This window comes from Aquila chrysaetos, chromosome 4, assembly GCF_900496995.4.
Source record: "Aquila chrysaetos chrysaetos chromosome 4, bAquChr1.4, whole genome shotgun sequence".
NCBI classification, from domain to species: Eukaryota; Metazoa; Chordata; class Aves; order Accipitriformes; family Accipitridae; genus Aquila; species Aquila chrysaetos.
The window spans coordinates 31,531,577-31,551,117 of NC_044007.1; the positions used below are offsets into that span (position 1 = coordinate 31,531,577).

A 19,541-nucleotide genomic window follows, 5' to 3' on the forward strand; every position below is an offset into this window, starting at 1 on the left:
GAAAACAATAATGGAAAAATTCTGGCACAGAGGCTCCAGCTAATGGCTCAATGGCTTTAGGGGGAGGTTACAGAGCTGCAAGGAGCAGGTTCTTGCCAAGGCCAAGGCACTTCAGTAACTACAGCACCGTGCAACACCCCTGCAGCACAGCACATCTTGAAATTGGTTTCGCCCCCACCTCGAATTTTCTTTCTCATGTCAAACCAGACCTATTTCCAGTGCAATCAATATGAATAATTTATTCATATTTTAGTAATTATAATTATCTCATAGTCTTTCATAACATAGCTCTCAACTCGTACAGAGGCAGCAATGCCAGAACTGGGCGTGGGTCTGCAGATTAAAACAGAATTGAGGTTTCTGAATTCTGAAGATTGGGAACAGAATTTGTACCATCCTATCCTTGAATTAAACTAGTAGGCTCACTACATTTCTGGTTATTACAGGTAAGGCAGGTTTATGTCAGAAAACAGAATCCAAACCAGCAGGGGAATCTCAGCAAGGAGGCCGAGGACTGAATGCACATGGTGAGTAAATTATCCTCTCCTCTTCCGAACTGCTCCCTCTGGATTGCATTAATGACATGCATTAGTTGTGTGCACCAGCACAGAAAAAAATTGAGCCATGTTTCTGAACGATAAATTATCTCTTTATCAAGAAGGGATAGGTAGACTATATAGACAGCAGCAGCTAGACAAATAAACTAAGTTGTCAAATAAACAATTTGTGAACTTCCTCTCACTTCCAAGGATTAACTCTAATCTCTCCATTTAGATTCTGTCCTCAGCTTCCGTTATAGACAAGGTAAAATTACAAGTGTTTGTGATATGTGCAGCCTTGCTGGGCCACTACTCATGTTTCTCTGTATAAAGAGGGGATTTCAGTTATTAGCATTCCTGGGTTAACAGGAGAAGAAAGAGGACAGAAAAATATTCAAAAAGCTCCAAAAAACCCACTGAATGTCCAAGACAGCAATCCATAGCATAATCTATGATTAAATGGCTAAGTACATCTATCAACATTGTAGGCTGCTAAATACACTGGGAACCCACCACTGAACCTGAAAGTGAAGATCCAGGGCAAGACAAGACAAGGTAGACAAGCATGAGGACTCAACTTTAGTCCCTGAAAAAGTTATGAGTGATTTACTACCATTGGCATGGGAGGGAAGACAGGCCCGCTGCCCTGTGTCAGGGAGGTGGGCCAGCCCGCAGGGCACCGTCCTAGGAAGGGTGAGCCCTGGTACCAGGCAGCAGGATTTCCTAGATGCCCACTCATCCCACAGAAGAAGAGAACAGGGGTCAGTGAAGTCCATTCGCTGGGAATCATGTCTGTGCTTATCTGGTGATCCAGCCACGCAAAGCACATGCCACTCCCCAGGAGGAGGGGCTGTAATGTCAGTTTTCCCCCGGGGTTCTCCTTGACTCTTGTGTAAAAGGTGAGTGGCAATGCCAACACCAGACTGGTGACTGGGACCACCTTGTGTGTGCTATGGGTTTCCAATATTCCCAGCTGAAGGGTCCCAGTTTAACTGAACTCCAGCAGACGCTGGAGGTGCTACACTCCCTATGCTGCCAGTGGAGTGAGGAAGACACTCAAATTAGCAAGACTAAGTCATCATTGAATGCTGGTGATTTTTCTTTTGCCAGTTTCAAGACATTTCCAGACTTACTTGGAATACTCAATGTTCATTTCCAAAATGGTGATACTTGTTAATATTGGTCTCCTGGGTTTCTTCTAAACAACCCTAACTACAGCTGCTAAAACAGGGTATTCTAGCAGATGGAAATGTTTACCAGCTGAAATATTTTTTTTCATGAATGATCTATGAACTTCATTTGGAAAAGGAATGAAAACAAGACCAAAAAATAGAGCAGAAGAGTAATTTCACAAAGTTAGTAACAAAAAGCAAGTCTTTCAGCTCCCACAAAACCCCATACACACAAAAGCATTAGAGCACACACTAAGGCATACCAATAATTTGCCCTCTCAATTTTACCAATGGTCAATAACTATTTCGGGTACTTCTAAAAACTCAAATTTTTAACAATTTTGAAAATATAGTATGCTGTTAACTCAGAAGATTACTTCTGTCACATCTTCGAAAAAAAAAAACCCCAAAAACAAAAAAACAAAAACCAAACGACAACACAGGCATTCATTAGAACAATAATGTAGAGAATGGGACAACAATTTATATTCCATGAGGGTGTAGCTGCAGTTACGGACAGGACATCATCCTGAACTCTAAATTTCACTATTACAGAAGTTTAGTATAAACTAGAAAGTGTCACCCAGTTAGAAACTTTTATAAAGGAAGTCTTGAAAAAGAATAAACATAAAACCATTTGCAGCAAGCCTCCAGGTCTTACTTAGATGTGCACTCAACTTTGAAGAATCAATCTACGCATAGTCCTTGGCCAAATTGTGCTAGTGCTTAAAACTAACAGACGCTTGCTAAAACTGTGTGATTTAAATTGTCCTGGGTTATCTTAAACTTTTCAGATGACCTCCCACTGCACAGCACCACAGGAGTGAATTGGTTTAAAGCACACGACATCCTCCAAGAAGTACAAAGTTACTACCAGAGCCTTGTTTCTGACCCAGAAACTAAGAGACTGCCTTTTTGTTACAGAAGAGATGGTAGCAGGAAATCAGCATTAAAGCATGCTTCTTACAATTGGCATTTAGCATTGTTTCCAGTTTTTAAATGTGGTTTTCCTCTAAAAAATGCAATCAAATCATTGTGTGAATTGCATTTTTGTCCTCTCTTACAGATTTGCAGGTTAAATATCTCAATATTCCAGTTAAAGGGCTTTTTCTTCTAAAACTCAGGTCTGCAAATTCACTCTGGGGAATTGGAAGTCAAGCTGGGTTGTTTCCATCTTAAACATTAGTACCAGAAATAAAGGCTTCACAAGCCAAATTTAACTCTCAGTCGTGCTTCTGTAAACTCCCTACTTTTAAATCAAGCTTTTAGTTATGAACACCACATCAGGTTAATTGTCTTAAATGGTTCTCAGGGCAAATATTTAAAGTTGTTGAGGCTGAGATTGGAGGGCTAGAGGTTTACCTGAGCACTGCTGATGCAGGGACATGGGACCCTGATGAATATTGTCCTACCAAGGGTCTCTGCCACTGGTCAGCCCCACTCTGCACATTCTTGCTTGAGTCTCTGAGCAGGAATTGCTGCGATGTCTGCTTAACAGTCTCCAAACTCCTTTGGCCCTCAGACTGCTGGCTTAGACACCTCTTCTTCCTCTTGTTCACATTTTTCCCTGAGGAATAAAGTGGATGAAATCTTTAATAAATAAGATTTCCCCTGAAGACAGGTTGCAATTGAGTAAGTGGGGAACTGAATTATCTTTCCAGTCTAGAGATGAGTATCAGTGCTTCTGTCCCTCGTATAGCAATACATACTTGTGGCGAGGCAGCGTAGCAAAGCCCTGCAGCCATGCTCGCCCCGCCATCTGCCCACTGAACCAAAGAGCGGGCTAAAGCACAGCGCATTCCCCGAGCCACGCTCTGCACACTCATACTGCCTAGGTCACTTGTGTCACAGTGACCTATTTCCCATAAGGGCATGCTGACCATTGTATCGGTCTTTCTGATCCACATGTGGCCGTATTACATGACTGCAAGTCATTGTGGCACTTATGGCAGGGGATGGAGGCTCAGCAAGAGCAGGCATGCCTATGTTTAGCTCTCCTTCCTGATACTAAGCACACACTTTGCTCATACTAAAAATTTGCACAGGCTTAATTATTATTCTTTTGCACTCCTCAGGGCTTGCAGAAAGCTGCTTTGGCATTGGCTTGGGTTCAGAGAATTTGTACAAGTCAGTTTGGGATCAAGTGCAAGCTCAGGCCCACACTGGTAACACAGTCTAACCGCTGCATACAGCTGCGTAAAGAATGGATTCGTTTCACAGGCAAGCAAGGGAAACTATTGCAGACCTGCCAATCAGGGACATTTCATCAAAACTAATTTCACCTTTAAGCCCTGTCACTGAGTCTTTTGTAAGCCCATTATTTTCAGACCAGCTCTGAAACACTGCAGAATTTCCAGAAAGCCCAGAAATTTCTGCAACATAGCATTTTTACCTGTTTGTGAAATACTTGCTAGTAAAGTAGACTATGTCTTGATTGAAGGAAGCCCCAGAGAAATCTGGTAGATCTCCCTGCTTATTTGGATGCACAAAGCTCCACAGCAATACTGGTACATTTCTGAAATAGCTGATGGCAAGCCATGCTTATTTATTTGTTCAGGTCTACAGGTTCAAATTGCCTCAGCTAACTTACTTGGAACTAATGCCATTATAAATGTTTGTAAATGTCAGAGATTATCCTCTTGGTTGATTTTATATTACTTACTCTTCAGTGCTTTAAAACGATACAGTGCTGTCCTATTTAAAAGTAGATTTTTTCCAAGTACATGCAAATGCACCAAATTTAAGAGTTTCCTATTGTTTTGAAGTTTCTTGAATGGCAGAAAAAAAATCACCATCCTGCTTCCAGAAAGGCAGCTTCATTGTACTTCCATTGCATTTACTTAGGAAAAAAAATCTGCAACAAATAATAACTTTAGATTGCAGATCTGGGAATGTTAAATTTCTTACCTATGTATTAGGGAACAAGCATAATTAAATATATAATTTGTAGTATGCACTGAAATTTACTGCAATTTAACCTCTCTTCCCCAGAGTTATCAGGAGAGGAAGATAGAGATACCAGTAGGACTTCCTAGGAGTGAAGCCGGAGTGTCTGCTTTGAAAAAAGAACATTCCCCCCATTATTTCATCTCTAAAATCCCTTTTATAAGAATACTGAGAAAGGGAAAGCTTATGAAAATTAATACAGAAATTATACAAAAAGTAGTCCAGGTCAGGAAATAATACAATCACTCTTGTCATAAGCAGCACCTACCATCACATAATGGATTCAGACTCAGTGCATATTATGCTCTATTTTTATTTCTGAATTTTAGATACACTTATATTATGCTTCCCTTGAAATGTAAAGCAACATCTAAGAAGAAATAGGGGCCAGAACTGTCAAAAGACACAAAACTAAACCTTACTTTAAGCACTAAAAATTACACAGCTCTTCTGTACTTACAATCAGCGTGAGCCTTACTGCTTAGAGAATGGGGCTATATCCAAGATATAACAACAGGAATTCATATATTCGAAATTTGTGCATTTTTCTGCTTCTCCTTCCCTTTACTTTCTTTAAAAAAAAAATAAATTGCTGCTCACCCTAATAATCAAGGATGCACATCACTGTAAATACTCAGTAACACACCACAGCACAACAATCCAATTTTTAATCCTAAAATAATGTGAGCAATAATCTAAACAGCACCACGTCTATTTTTCTGTCAGACCACTTAAAGAAAATCAGGTTGTACAAAAGCAAAAAGTAGCACTGGAACAAAGGAACAGAGAAATTACTTTGAAAGAGCACATATAGAAAAGCACTTCTATAATTTTCAATGGCCAAAAATTTCCATTAATGTTTCGATTTATCAGCTAAGGGCTAATGTTGGTGATGACACTAGATATATTCCACAAACAGGAGCCTCACTGTTTGGAGAAGGGGAATGAGGTAACAAACAGACACAAATCAGGGGAACTAACTTTGAAATGATGTACTTGCCAAGAGCATTGAGTGTTCCTATATTTGAGCAAAGCATCCTACTAAACCAATCTCATTGCAACATATACTTCTTCCTAACTAGGCACAGCTTATGAAAACCTTGAGACTGATATAGCTTATTACATTCAGTAAGCCACTACATAGTCCAGAGTAATTCTATATTTATAAAATTTTCCCATACAGAAATTCTGTTTATAATGGTAATGCTCCTAATCTAGATACCCAGATGTTAAAAACAGTCCTTTGTGAATACAGTTAATTCCATTCTAAAATACAACTTATATTATGATAGCAAAAGAACTCTTTACCTTGTATAATAGACATCTTCCTTGGAAGATGTGAGGGGTTCACCAGAAAATCTTTTTAAGTGATGACAGAAAGCAATACTTCTGACATCCAAAAATGATAAATATGCAAGACACAAAATAAATTCTTTATTGTCACCTCGTGAATGAATGAGAACACGAGGTTTTTTTACACGCTGGATGAATTCACAATATCTCCCTTATGGTTTATTTGAACTTTTCCAGAGAAGAAGAATGATTTGCCTGGCCACATTTTATTACTTATAGCACAGATTAGAAGGAATCCTCCTTTCTCCCTAAGACATACTGCAGGTCTCTGCCAATGACTCCTGAACACTCTTCTTTTGCGGGAGTCTTTCTTCAAAAACAGCAAAGGTGACCCCATGTATATGAGGGATGAGATGCAACAAAAAACCTTAAGCATTAGCCATGGAGATCACACTGTTTTAGGCAAACTACCGAAGATGAGCGAACAGTCTGGGAATGTTCAATGTACTCTCACCAAATGTAACTGCAAGTTAGGAATATGTCTGTGAGAAATGCACATTGCAGGATCAGCACAAGTGCATACCATGCATACCAATTCAAAATGCCTTCCTAAATTCATGGAAAAGCACCTTCCTCATTTGTTTCTCTGAACAAGAATTGTTCTATACAGACAATAACTGATATTAAGAACTTTCCTAGGGCCGCTAGATTCAACATATTATGTAAATGATGGAATTCATAACTTTTCTCCATCCTTCTCTGCAAGGAGACGATCCTAATCAGGTTAACCTGAATTTTGACATTGATTTGCATAGGAAAAATATTGGGACCCTGACTACTTATCCATGAAACAGCAGTTATCTGCCTCTAAGACATTTCCTACATTGGTACTGATCTGTCACCTTGCATGACTCTCCCAGCTTCCAAATTGAGCTTCTGAAGCAGTCTGATTTTCACATCACTGTTCCAAAGTCAGCAGCTATTACCCATAACTAATATAATGTGACAACACTCCTCAATGTCTTACTCTTCAAATGCCCTTAGTAATTGCCATCATTCAATATTTAGAATTATGCATGCTGGGAAAACGTAGTTCAGAAGTATAGAGTCTGTTACGCACAGAGGTTCCTCTCAAACCTTTATTCTTGAGTTCTCAGAGGTAATATGAGCTCTGTGGATGCAGGTGCTTCAAAACAAATACATTTCAAAGCAATGTTTCCTTCTACAGAGAACACCCTTGAAAATATAATAGAAGGAATTTTGACCAAATTGCCTTCTGTTTGCCTGCTACCAATAAAGGTAGATCGCACTCAGTTTGTATTACTTAAGCCATTCAGGTATGCCAACATCCCATGACAGTTACTCCTGAGCACTGCAGCTAACTTTGCCGACACAGCTCTAGATTACAGAAGAGGAATACTGACAAATAATGGCATATAATCACTGCTTGTGTTCTTCAAGGTGTGTTATCCTGCTGACCTGTTCTTTCCTTCCCAGTGTCAAATATTTCTTTTATGACAGCTCTTCTTCTGTAAAAGAGTCAGTTAATACCCCATTTTCTATTGGGCTGAAGTGCAAGCAGTCTGATTTTGCTTCCCTTTCTCACATAAATGACACTTTGTCACATAAACAGATTCACTGAATCTACTAGTACTTGTACCGTAATGTATTACATGAAATTGAGTCAGGGTGACAGAACTGAGCCCTTCGTATTTAAACGGGGCTTAATTCTCAGGTAAACACCACTACTGCCTGTTTACACTGCTCCAGCAGCATAAAAGGACCTTGAAATGGGTGCAAATATGAATGTTAGATCAAAATCAGGCCCAGCCCACACACATTTCTGTGTATGCACATTGCAAGGCCATTAGCAAGGTGCACAGTGTGAATGATGGAGACACAGGTGGTGTTCTCATGCACAGAAGACAGACAACGAGTGACTGAATGGATGTGCGTGACCAAATGTCGTCAGGACTAAAAGCAATACAACAGTCAGTGCTCCGCTCCTTTATCAGAGGTTCAAATGGCCAGCCACAGATCCTTGCATAGAAGAGGGGGAAAGTAAAATGCCCTACAACAGCAGCAACTGCAGCCCTTAAACCACCAGTGGGACTCCCTGAGACCATATGAGCTTTCCTAATGCTTTCTATTACAAACTGTATAAAAAGTCATATTGGTCTATCATAAAAGTTGAGACATGACTGGGGCCCAAAGAACCATGGCTCAAAACTTTGTAAGAGAAAGGTGTCACTAAAAAAAGAAGCATCACCTGAGAAGACTAGCTCTGAAAGACTCTAATTCATTTTCTACCAACAATATGCAATGTTTATTTAGATCGAGGCAAAAGAGTTAAACATGAACCAACTGTAAGGTAGAAATGTAAAAGTGCCTTTGGGCAAGCTTCTCTCCTAAAAAGGCCAACTTCACCTCACCTGACTTCTCAGCACCTTTAGGTGAGAGAAAGCATTAACAAAAGCAGTATTTTTGCCTCTACCCTGAAATCTTGAGACTGTGACTTGGTCAATCACATGAGTGATCAACTCATCACCCCCCCACCATCAAATATTTGACAGGGTGTTATTTTATCCATGCTAAGCAGCACTGATGTCTCAACTCTGAGGGTAGAAGTCTTTTCAGTCTGCAGACAACATGAACAGAAGTATCTAAAGAAATCTTTAAAGACTATTAAAAAGGAAGCCAGTCAATTTCCATGTATTTGACTGGAGCTAAGTTTACTGTCACTGTCCTTGAAAGCATCCTCTGTTTGCATGGAGGAAAAAAGTAGAGTGTATTTAATTGTATTAAGTGCAAAATCATATGTATCAGTGTCTTTACTCTGCATTAAACTATGTATTTTTTATATTCTCCAATAGAAATAATTTAATGGACTCAAACATATTGAAGTAAGTTAAATAGGAACAGAAGAGAGTTTTGTCAGGACTAACATGGACCCATTTATTTAACAATGCCTCTTTCCTTTTTGGGATGTTAACCTGTCTGAAGATCAGGTTAATTTTGGTTTGCTTTAGTTTTTAAGGGTTAATAAAGAAACAGAAAAGAAAGGCAAAAAGAGAAATGGACAGGTTTTTTTCAGATGATACTTAATTGGAAGCATAGCCAATGATGATAGAGAATGCAGTCAAGTACAGAAGAGTTTTAAACTAAATCCCCAAGCAACCAGACAGCATATGCAGTTACATGGAAATAAATTCAGAATAAGAGTAGCAGCAAAAAAAACCCTCTAAAACCTCAAAACTTTTTCTGTTGAAGAGAAGAAGTAACCCTAAGCTAAGAGAATATGGAGAAAGAGATTAAGGAGAGCAATATACATTCATTGCTAGCAGCTAATACGACCACACGTTTTTTTGTTTCAAAAAAGGAAAAGTTTGCACTGCAAGTGGAACTAGTTAGTCAAGATTCAAATTCTTGCCTATATAAACTTAGAGTTCATAATGGGAGACGTAGTTTCCAGTCTTTAGGAAAAAAGTAATTTTGAAGAACATTGGACATACTGCAGATGAGAGAGAAATCTAGAAAGTGTTAAATTAGAATAGCTACAAACTACAGGATCTAAATGTCTTGGAAAATAGCCAAATTTTCCCAGGGTGATTAGATCCAATTAGTGCTAAGCTTTCATTAGAAACCCTTTTTGAAAATAAATGATGGGTAATTTATTACACACTGTCCCTTTTTTGATGCCTTTATAGAACAGCTGGGTGCTTTAAATTTATTGTCTTTTATTTAAAAATTCCTATTGAAAATATATGAGCTAGCTTGTTGCACCTTTCAGCACTAACTCAGCTACAGGAAGACAGCAATTTTGTCACCCAGGAGAAGTGCTTGAATTATTGCTCTGCTCTCGGTGTGGTTGATCCTGCATCTAAGCAAATCTCAAAGGATTCATCAGCAAATCACACAGCATGCTCTATTCAGTACCTACCACTAAATTATCTTTTGGGGACCCACACTGAGATTTCATTAGTCCTATTTCCAATTTTTAAAAGTTAATTCGGAGATTGCTTGAATCTTTCTTTCCTTTATGGGGATTCTCAAATTCAGACATAGACTTAAAGGAAAGCTCAAGTACATTTGTGGAAAACCTGAGGGGAGATGACAGATTTTTTAGACCACCCAGAAAGCTGGGATGCTTCATGCTTTTCTTTAATAATACTGACTAAAATCATACATAACAATAGGGAGTTAGCACAGAAAAAGCTAGTCTTGTAATTTAGCACAGCTTTGTGAGAGCATTATTTTTTCACTGTTGGAAAGCAGAGGGAAATGGTAACGCACACTGTATTACTCCTAAAGAGGTTGCTGAGATACCTGTAGAGATTCACACAATGAGACTGATGATGTAAATTACAAAACAGTACCTCGCTGAAAAACATAAAGAGGTATTTCTGAAAGCCAAAGTGAGAACAGACAGTCTTTCCATGCATTTATCTAAGCAATCGCAATTCACAATTCAAGGCAAAAGAAGCAGTAAAGTATTATCAAAGAAACTCACTTGCTGCTTGTCTAGATACTTTTAATAAATAATGTGGGGTGGCGGGTATGAGGGTGTGTCCTAAAGAAAGAATGCTGATCTGTTGGTCTTTGCCAAGATATTTTGTTTCGTAAGTCCTGGTAGTGGACAGGCTATATAATATTCTCTGCAATACAGAAAATGTGTATTCTCTGCGATACAGAAAATACACACACCTGGTAGGGATAGAGGCAAAGATGGACCTTCACCCAGAAATCAATCATGTTATGGTTAGTTACCCTTTTCCTCATTAGCAGAACTGGCTGTAGTGCAAACATCTGGTCCAGACACATGGATCTTTAATAAGACATGGCAATAATTTGTTTTCCAATTTTCCATAACATCCAAATATATCACCAAGAGCACAGCTTAGAGTAACCCTTCTGCTTTTTCCTTCTGGAAAAAAAAATAAATTTAAGGCCACAACCAAAAAGGAAGCACAAGGGAGGGCTCAAAAGCTGCAGCTGAAAGATTTATGTACAGCTTATAACTCTTTGCTGATAGAAGTGTGATAGTTAGATATCTAAGTTAAGTCTGTACCATCTACTTCAAGAGATCTTGGTGCCAGTCTGGGCCTTTGAGCACATACCTACCACTGTTCACCTGTAATTCAACACTGAATTCTTAAATAACATCTTTTGAGGGAGGTAGAAAGTACAGTTTATCCCCATTTTATTGACTTAGAAACTGAAATAGAGAGCTAAGTGACTAATCTGAGGCCCCAGAAAGAAGAGTTATCAACGACAAGTTTACACCGCAGGAATTTGTGGAAAGTCTGTGCTCTGAGTAACACTGCTTTCTCCCTTCAGAGTAAGTCTCATCATTAACATATTCAGCATGAATATTTAACACTCACTAAAATGTTACATTCTCCTCCTTTGTTTTTTTCATAGGAAGAGTATCCCAGAATATATAACATTTTGCCTTCTGTTCATCTCTGCTCTTAAGCTTGTAGCCATCATGGAAAAGTTTAACCCACATGTCATTTTACTTGAATTTCCTCTCTTGCCAAATGAGTAAAACCAAGACCCAGCTGTTTCTGCAGGAGGGGATTACCTGGAGTTCAACATTTCTGTACATGGACAACTGTGCAAAGTGATTCAAAAAATCTCCAGAAAGGTTATCTCAGAGAAACTGAAGTCCTCTGAAAATGCTTTTGTCTTCATATGGGCTATGAGGGATCCTAGACAACCACCTCAAACATAAATTTAGATGGCTAAACACAGGTAAGAAGAAGCCTTGTCCCCAAGTGGGTATGGAAAGACACTCCACTGAAGTGAGACTCGACCAGATCACACAAAAGTCTAGTCAGCAAAAAGGACAAGTTTCCCTACCACTCTACATCACTCACTTAACCCTTTCCTAAAAGGATTGTCTATCATGTTAATTACAATTTTCTCTCTGCAATGAACCCTCAACCACTGCTTAGTCTCTGGTATCAGCTGGGTGGTATCAATCCTGGCAATCTTTTTTTGTGATGTAAATATCTAACAGGAACAAGAACAAACCAATCAATTCATTTCACATAGACCACTGAATAATCTTCTGGCAATGGCAACTTCAACCCACTATTGACATGGCTGGAAAAGGACTAATGACTTAGATAAGAAAGATTCTTTATGATATTGGCAACTCTTTTGCCCTCTACTTGCCCCCACTACAATCTTTCTAAAACTTTAATCAGGGAAGGGGGTTAAGGAAAGATGGCTTGTAATACAGTATTGGATACAGTGCTTCAAAAACTTCAGCTTTTAACCACATTTCATTTTTAATAGTCATATCCCAGATTATTTATTTTTCAGACAGCAGCTTAAGTCATTTGAACAACTTTGTGAGCAATTTCCTTTACCCCATTTCTTCAGACATTTGCAGTAATTTCATAGGTACCAGCTCTTTACATTATTTTCTAGCTCATCACTTTTACTATCATTTTGACTCAGAACTCATTTCTTTGATGTATAATAATTTGTTGTGAGAACACAGGATATCAAAGGACAGAAATATCTTCATCATCTAATGTGTGGCATGATCTACATGTCAGAAAGAAATTGTAAGGTTATTATTTATGCTTCCTCTCAACCATCTCTCTTGCACAAAAGTCAGATTGCTACCATTCAAATTACAGCACACAATTCGTTTCACACCAAAGAAACTCCATTTAATACCAGGCAAGGAGAATTCATACACTGAGCTTTGTGGTGTAAAATCCTGTATTGTACATTCTACAGAGTAAGAGAAGTCCAGCTCCCTTTGTCACATGATTGTTCACTGTTCTTTAGATTAATCTGTAACATCATCCAGAACATAAGATTTGGGTCCTACATGCAACATTTCTTCTATTTCTCTTTTTCTTGCTCTGGTTTATTTTTGCTCTTTCCTACTTCTCTTCTTCTTTTTGGTGTGAAAGAAATCTGATCTAGCCAACCAATACAGAACCTCTTTTCATTTAATTGTCAATCCATGACCTGAAAGGTGGCTGATGCAGGTTTGCTGGGTCTTGGGCTGGATGCTAAGATGGCATACTGTGCCTGTCATTCCAACTCATGAGGCTGCAAGCTAAAAATCAGCATCAAAAATAAAAAGTGCAATGTCAGCTTTTGCTGTTCTCTCCCCTTTTGTGTCTATTTGTTTTGTTCCCAGCAAAGCCATATCAGAGCATAAACTTAGGAAAAGCAATAGCTTGAATCCACCTCAAATACATCTTTCTTTTTCCAAAAAAGACATTTGATAAAGTCTTTAATACTAGCTATAATATAGTTTAACAGGAGGAAGAACTTCCTTCTAAAATCTTTTTTTATACAAAGGAAAGCAATTAGGGAATGCTGATGAAATTAAAACCTTTTACTTTTTATTGTACTATGTATTTTTATAGTTACAGGTTTTATTTTAAAATGTGAATTTATACACCTCACTTAATAAATTATACTTCAAATTCTCTAACTACTTTTCTTCTTTTTTCTGTATCTTTATTAAAAGATTTAAAACAATTTTCAGTGGCAATTGTGGACTTAGTAAGCCAAGGTCTTCGTGCCGAAACTTCATGTCCTTACCATCGTACAGTGAGAAAGTCAGACTAAGACGTGAGACCATTTAGGAACACTTACTCCCCTGAAAGTAACACCATCAAAATTAAGTTTGTTTTTAAATTATGCAGGTAGTATGCATTTGTGAGGATGTGCGTATTCGCACCTGTAGTGATGAAAGGCAACATTGATTTCTTATAAAACCTGATCATTTTAATATTGACTTTGTTCCATCACATACTATATCTCCTTAGAAATATCTGTGACAGTTCTGACAGCAAATCTCCATCTAATATTGCTTACCTTTCTTGCAACCATCCTTATGGTTTTTGCCATGTCACCCTACAGTTGCAATGCCTACTGCTTCCGTTACCTCCAGCCACAGCAATGTTTTCATTCACAAGGCATCCTAAAGATTGCCTTCCTCCTCAGCACATAAAAGACATTATTCACTCATACAACTGTCTAATTTTCCCTTTCATTTAAAATTATTGAGTTTTTGGGAATGCTGCAATATGCTAGTGATCAGTTGTGTCCAAGATTCTAGGTGAAACAACATTTCAGGTACCTATTACTACCTGTAAGCTGTGGTACCTGGGAGCTTTTCCCATCTTGGGTGAGGGTGTGAGACATGGCTGTGTCCTACCAGGATGCTGGGACCATCCCACCCTCTGCTTCCCTCCCATACTCTTACATTCACTGGGAAGTAAGACATGTGGGCAGTTCAGAAGGAAGAGATGGGCATTCCAGCTGCTGGGACCGTGTCCAGATGACAGTGAGACAAGAAGTGCAGGACACACTGTGCAGTGGACTTGCCTCTCAGTTTCTGTGATTTGGGGGTTTCCTACCACACTCATTCAGTGAGATTTGCTGCAGCTGAGATCAGCTGAGGTATTCCGACTAGAGCTCACCTCTCCTAAAAGAGTCTTTGCTCTATGTAATCATCCATCACGATAAATACTGTTTGATAATAAAAAATTTTATGTCAAGGCCTAAAATGAGTAAGTGATTGAACTTCATGTGATGACCCTTGTTCTCTCATCAACTTCTGCCAGAAATATTTGTTATCAACACTTGTTTCATCCTGTTCAATATAAAGTTACAAATCCATCCAGAAAATAATGATGTTTTTCTATGCATCTGCAAATGATTAGCACACTTCTGGGCTCTGCAAGATAGCAATAATAATAATCACTAAACAGTAGCCTCCGGCCGTAGAATAGCTGGCAAATGTTAATGCTAAATTAACATGTCAGTGTGCAACATAGTCTTGAATTGCAATTCACAAGGTAGAGTTGAAATAGAAAAAGACTAAAAGGCTAAATAAACAGAAAGCAATAGATAGAGTCCTTCTGAAGGACAGATTTTTTTCTTCTTCAAAGCCAAAAGTCCAAATTATCTGCTGGTTTTTACCATAAACAAAATACATTATTGTATAATATTCATCTAAAAATAACTAACTACATGTTGCTACTTCACAGGAAAAGAGTAAGAGTATGATTCTATCCAACTTTACATACAAGGATGTCAAGTACAGGAGCATTTCAAAGTCTACCTCTAACACAGAAGGAAACACTGCCAGAATTTTGGCTAGCTGAACCCAAGCTGAGGACAATGCAGAAGCTCACTTAAGTGTGGCAGTACTGAACATTGCCACCCTGGCACTTACTGAAGCACAGGGTGTGCTCATTTCCATATCAATGCACCACATGTTTCTCCAAGACAAAGCTGTTTCACACCACTGCTGGTATTTGAACTTTGGAAATAAATGGAAAGGTTTCTGTATTATTGTTGAAAAGAATCAAGCTCACATCCTTTGTGCACAGGATACAGTTAATGAACACTGCCCTTTATAGGGCTGTATTAGTGACTGTGTGCAGAAGGAGCGTATTGTAACAGAGCTGTGTTGTGCAGGAAAGACAAGTATCACTTTAAGTTCAGAACACAGGGTTGTGCAAGTAATAGTGATGCCTTCCAGATTTAGAAGAAGATTATATTCACTGTAACTTTGTTAGCTCATTTAATGAGCCTATAGTAAAACCTGGGAATCGACAGTAAAGTGAAGTGATTTGTCCAAGGTCACACAGAAACCCATGAAACAGTTAACAGAGTCTGTCCCACTTGTGTGTCTGTTCATGTTTTAACAAGACCAAGTTTCTTCTTTAACCCACAGAGAAAGAAATACTTTTGAGACCTCTCACAAATCAATACTAAAATACATTGTGCCATACAAAACAGTAAGCTGTAGAGCATTAGGAGGGAAAACCAAAACCTTCTACAAAGAACCAGAAGCTTTGCCATGTCAAATTACAACGCAGCGTACCATCTTGTCCAAAAGGTTATTACTGGGAAAGAACCACCTCTTCCCCACAAGGAAAGTGAGTGAATGTTTCAATGATGTAAAACAAAGAACATTTAAAACCACTTCTTCTATCTAAGAGCAAACTAGCCATTTTTAAACCTGAAGCTTCAAATGCATGTAATGAAGTCATTATTGCACATGAATATAACTCCTCAATCAAAATGCCTGAAATCTCTGCCATAATAATTTTATTTAGATTGAAAAATAGTAGTCTACTATTCAATTAACAATAATTCTTTATTCTCTACTCCCTGGGTATGTTCTTCTCTTTTCACATTGATTACAGGAAAGAAAAAAGAAGGAAAAAACCTTATTCAGAAAAAAGTATCAGAAAGTACATTCAAAGATTACCTGTCAACTTGCAACAAGTTGAATTTTATTTCATCACACAACAGCAAATGAGGAGAACAAATTTTGCTCCCATACTCTTTGAAGAGTAGATGCTTTTAGGAAAACAGGAATAGAAACGTTGTCTGGTATCTTTTTGTTCTGCAGCAACAGCAGGATGGCAGGCCTCTAAACTCACAGAATTGCAGAAGGGTTGAGGTTGCAAGGGACTTCTCAAGATCACCTAGCCGAACCCCTGCTTAAAGCAGGGTCAGCTAGAGCAGGTTGCTCAGGGCTGTGTCCAGTCAAGTTTTAAATATCATCAGGCAACTACCTCTCTGGGCAACCTATTCCAGTGTTTGATCATCCTCACAGTAAAATGTGCTTTCTTATGTTCAGGTGGTATTTTCTATATTTCCATTTGCACCCTCTGACTCTTGTCCTGTCACTGGGCACCACTGAGAAAAGCCTCGCTCCAACTTCTTTGCACCCTCCCATCAGGTATTTCTGCACATGGATAAGACACCCCTGAACTTTCTCTCCTCCAGGCTGAACAATCCCAGCTCTCTCAGCTTCTCCTCACTGTCAGATGCTCCAAGCCCGCAATCATCATCATGGCCCTTTGCTGTACTTGCTCCAGTATGTCTGTATCTCTTTTGTACTGGGGAGCGCAGAACTGGACACAGCTCTCCAGATGTTATTCACCAGTGCTAAGCAGAGGGGAAGGATCATCTTCCTCCACCTGCTGGCAATACTCCTCCTAATGCAGCCCAGGATACCGTTAGCCGCCTTTGCCGCAAGGGCACGTGGCTGGTTCATGTTCAGCTTGGTGTCCACCAGGACCCCCAGGGCCTCTTCTGCAAAGCTGCTTTCCAGCTGGTTCGTTCCCAGCCTGCACTGGTGTTCTGGTTTCAGCTGGGATATAGTTAATTGTCTTCCTAGTAGTTGGTACAGTGCTACGTTTTGAGTTCGTTATGAGAAGAATGTTGATAACACACTGATGTTTTCAGTTGTTGCTAAGTCATCTTTAGTCTAAAGTCAAGGATTTTTCAGCTTCTCATGCCCAGCCAGCAAGACGGCTGGAGGGGCACAAAGAGTTGGGAGGGGACACAGCCAGGACAGCTGACCCAAACTGGCCAAAGGGGTATTCCATACCATGTGACGTCATGTCCAGTATATAAACTGGGGGGAGTGGGGGTGGGGGGATCACTGCTCAGGGACTAACTGGGCGTCGATTGGCAGGTGGTGAGCAATTGCACTGCGCATCATTTGTACATTCCAATCCTTTTAGTATTGCTGTTGTCATTTTATTAGCGTTATCATTATTATTATTAGTTTCTTCTTTTTATATTCTATTAAACCGTTCTTATCTCAACCCACAAGTTTTACTTCTTTTCCCGATTTTCTCCCCCATCCCACTGCGGGGAGGGGGGGAGGGGAGTGAGTGAGCGGCTGCGTGGTGCTTAGTTGCTGGCTGGGATTAAACCACGACAACTGATTATTCCATGGGGTTTTGCCTCCCCAGGGGCAGGACTTTGCATTTCCCTTTGTTGAACTTCATGAGACTCCTAACAGCCCATTTCTCCAGTCTGTTGAGGTCCCTCTGAATGGCAGCAAAGTTACCTGGTAATTCAACCACTCCTCACAGTTTTTTATTGTCCACAAATCTGATGAGGGTGTACTCTGTGCCATCATCAAGATTATTAACAAAGATGCTGAACAGGGTTGTACCCAGTATCACCCCTGGGATACGCCACTAGTGACTGGCCTCCAACTTGACTTTGCGCTGCTGATCATAACTTTCTGGGCCCAGCTGTTCAGCCATTTTCAGTCCACCTTATCGTCCACTCATCTAGCCCATACTTCATCAGTTTATCTATGAGGATGTTACATGAGACCATGCCAAAAGCCTTGATTAAGTCAAGATAAACAATTTCCACTGCTCTTCCCTCACCCACCAAGCTAGTCATCCCATCACAGGAAGCTATTGGGTTGGTCAGACATGATTTCCCCTTCCTAAAACGATGCTGACTACTCTTGATCACCTTCTTGTCCTTCATTTTCAGAAATGGTTTCCCAAATTATTTGCCCTACCACCCTCTCAGGGGTCAACTACTGGCCTGTAGCTCCCCAGATCCACTTTCTCATCCTTCTTGAAATAGGATGTGACATTTTCTTTCTGGCAGTCCTCAGGAACCTTCCCCAAACCCCACGACCTTTCAAAGATGATCGAGAATGGCCTTGCAGTGACATTAGCCCACTCCCTCAACAGTCATGGGCGCATCCTACCAGGTCGCTGGACTTCCATATGTCCAGTTTGTTTAAATGTTTCCCAACATAATCCTCTTCCACTAAGGTAAATCTGCCTTGCTCCAAACTTTCCCACTGATCACAGGGGACTGAGAGTCCCTGAAAGTTGATTTTACGAATAAAGACCACGGCAAAGAAGGCAGGGAAAGCAGGATCCCAGTGGAATATGACGAAGTCTACCTATTGCAAAATTACATATTTTGTTCTTTTTCCAGAAGGGTAGCCAGATGTCAACAAGTCTTCAGTTATCAATTTCTAGGACAATTTCGCCTAAGCATCATACAATCAATTATCAGAATACTTCCATATATTCTTACTTATTAATGATACATCATTATTAGCAGTGGATAATCACAATTACTTATGTATTTTAAAGCCAAAGCAAGATATATCCAGCTAGGACAGGGGCTGAAAATGCTCACGGTGAGGATAAAAAGGAAGGAAGAAGGAAGGATACAATTTGCTAGGGATCTCAATACCTGCCACAGGACAGAAGCAAATGTTGTAACTCATATATTATTTTAAAATCCTCACTTATAGTTCATTCCTCTGAAAATTCTGTTCATAACGCCTGCGAGCTTCTCTACCCAGAAGCAATCCCTGAGAGAGAAAAATTCCCTATAACTCAAAGTAGACCTAGCCTCTGGCAAGCATGGATTTCTTAACTCCATAAAGGCTGCTGCTTCTGCTTTCTTGCTTGAGGAGTCCCATCTAAGAGAGAAGCACAACAGGCATAACTGAATAGCTGTTAAGTCCCATTTGTAGCTCAGTGAATTGCCAGAATAATACACAGCAGCTGAACCATACCTGTGAATCTGGTATTCCACAAAAAGTTTATTAAGTCTATTTTTATTCCATAAAAAGTCTATTGTCCGGATACCACCCTGAAACCAATTTAGGTGTAAAACTATATTATGAGTAAAGTTTACGGCAAGCATCAGAAGATAATAGATAGATGTTACCAGGCTGTGAGTAATCAGTTAGGAGACAAAGGGGCAATCAGTATCCCACACCTGAGTGTTTTGGACAAGGGTCAAGTCT

General features: G+C 39.5%; 1 long non-coding RNA gene across 2 annotated transcripts in view; it reads right to left on the minus strand.

Annotated features, from left to right (window-relative positions):
* Window positions 1–19,541, minus strand: part of LOC115340265 — a 63,754-nt gene that overhangs the window by 40,374 nt on the left and 3,839 nt on the right. For both annotated transcript variants that reach the window (XR_003922997.1, XR_003922996.2), the window contains exon 2: window positions 3,074–3,278. This is a non-coding gene — a long non-coding RNA (uncharacterized LOC115340265). The remainder of the gene's footprint in view (window positions 1–3,073; window positions 3,279–19,541) is intronic.